This window comes from Blastomyces dermatitidis (genome assembly GCF_000003525.1).
Source record: "Blastomyces dermatitidis ER-3 genomic scaffold supercont1.2, whole genome shotgun sequence".
Classification (NCBI taxonomy): domain Eukaryota; kingdom Fungi; phylum Ascomycota; class Eurotiomycetes; order Onygenales; family Ajellomycetaceae; genus Blastomyces; species Blastomyces dermatitidis.
In genome coordinates, this window is record NW_025544775.1 from 1,372,616 (window position 1) to 1,375,120 (window position 2,505).

Genomic DNA, 2,505 nt, shown 5'->3' on the forward strand with positions numbered 1-2,505 from the left:
TTATTCTTCTATCATCTTATGAAAGAACTGTAGAAAAGATTTGCTGAAATCACTCAATATTTCTGATAGAATCTGATGAGATATGACAATTGATTTTGCTGTTAATCTCTCTAAGACTAAAAATTATAAGAACATTCTGATCATTGTGAATTAATTGAGTAAGAATTTAATATTGAAATCTTGTAATAAAATAAATACTGAACAAGTCACTGAAGCTTTTCTACAGAGCTCATTCTATCAGATGCATGAGTTGCTGAGATCTATAGTATCAGATTAAGACTGTCAATTTGTAAGCACTCTCTGAATAAGAATCTGTCAAGTTCTCAAGATTATACACTGTCTATCAACTGTCTATCACTCTGAGACTGATGACACATCAGAATGAAAAATTCAGAGTGTAAAGAATTATCTTTATAAGTTCTGTAATTACTTATAAGATGACTGATATAATCTTCTTCTACACACAGAGATTGCTATCAATGATTAAGATACTGTTTCAATAGATGTAAGTCTGTTCTGTCTTACACACAGTTATTATATGAAGATGTTAGATCTTCTAGAGATTACACAGTTCATACTGAATTCTCACAGTCTGATTCAGATTACTGATAATATAGTAATAAAACTCTGAGATACTCATAATTGAGCAGAAGTCTTCAAGATAAGTACTAAACAGAATCAAGAAGATTGAATTAATATTCACTGAGATCTCACTGAATAATATAAGACAGAAGATCTGATATGATTGAATCTTAAGAATATATAAATCACATGTTTATCTCATATACTAGATTACTATTATATTAGATATAAAGTGATAGAAGCTCTAGATAGCTATAACTACTGTCTTAACATATTTTCAGAAATTCATGATATCTTCTATACAAGCTTGCTCTGTTATACTGTCACTGATCTATTCTCTTCTCAACTGACTTCTGTCTGACAGCTGCCAGAGATTATAGAAGAAGATAATGAGCTTGAATGAGAGATTAAAGATATTCTTAATAAGAGATTATACAGCTGTAGCTGATAATATCTTATGAAATGAGTTAGCTATAATCAACTGATCTGAACTCTGAGTTCTACATTATCTGAAACAGCAGTTCTTGACTGATAAGAACTGCTGCTGAAAGAGAGAGACTAATGTGACAGGCTGCACTCAATCAATTATATAGACTATTCTGTTACACTTCACAGATTTCAACTGCTTCATTCTCAAATGCATATACTCTGATTCTCAGCTATTCTCAATTACTGATTCTCAGCTGCTATGAACATGTACACTCTGATTCTCAGTCATTCTCAATCACTCATTCTCAGCCGCTATGAATGCGTATAGATTCTTCTGCTCAGAAGTCTCACTGTATACATTATCACATACACATATAAATATTCACTTTAATTGCTGATTCTCACACTTTCTCTTTCTTCTCTTCTCTAACATTTTTCTCTTTGTTATATAAGACCTATAATATTATACTGATCTATTCGGCGTAGGCCTCTTACAATAAAGCTCTTAAAATGTAAGATATCAGAAGCTCTCAATAAGAGGCATAAGAAAGTTTTTAAAATGCAAGACATTGAAAGCTCTTAATAAGAGGCATGAAAAAAGCTCTTTGCAAAAGATATAACATATCTCAATCTTCTTTATACATGATTAAATCAGCTTTATTCTCAACTACAATTAAGTAATTTATTCTATTAAATACTCAAGATCTACTCTATATAAATATTCAAGCAATTCTTTGATAATTAACTAAGACTATTAATTGAAGTTATATCAGAATTAAGAGTTAGAGTTAAAAACTAGATTAATATAAGAGTTAGAAGAGTCTAGACTGACCGTGTAATTATGTCTAAAATAAGAATCAGCATATTTAATAATTTTATTATAAATTCAACTAATTTTATTACATAGTTTTAATATTAAATAGTAGTATTATACTGTTTCAGTGAGACTTACTATCTACTCTTATCATATTTTTCAAATAAGATTATGATTTTCACTTCTTAATTTAAATTATTTTTATTGCTTTAAATGACTTTAAATCTCATTTGAGTATTATTAAAAAGTGTTACTTTTTAAAAAATTAAAAATAGTCTTAAAAAAACCTTAAAATGTCTAAAAATAGTAACTTTATATTAAGAATGAAACTAAATAAGACTAAATAAGATCACTTTCTTAATTTTTCTAAGTTATGATTTCATTTTAAAATCTGATATATAGTGACTTTGCATGTTTTTTTAATGATTAATCTCAGCAGAATTCATGTTAAGAAATGTATAACATCAGATTAAATGAGATTAAATATGAAATTCATGATTTCAGTGATCAGTCTAGCAGAGTCGGAGTTAAAGTCAGAGCTCAAGTTAGTACTAAAGTCAGAGTTGGAACTTATACAATCAGAAAGATATTTTAGACTATATAAATAAAATATTATTATGAAGAAATTTCAGAGAGAAAAGAAGTAAGAATAAAAGATATTAAAGCTAGAACTTAGAGAT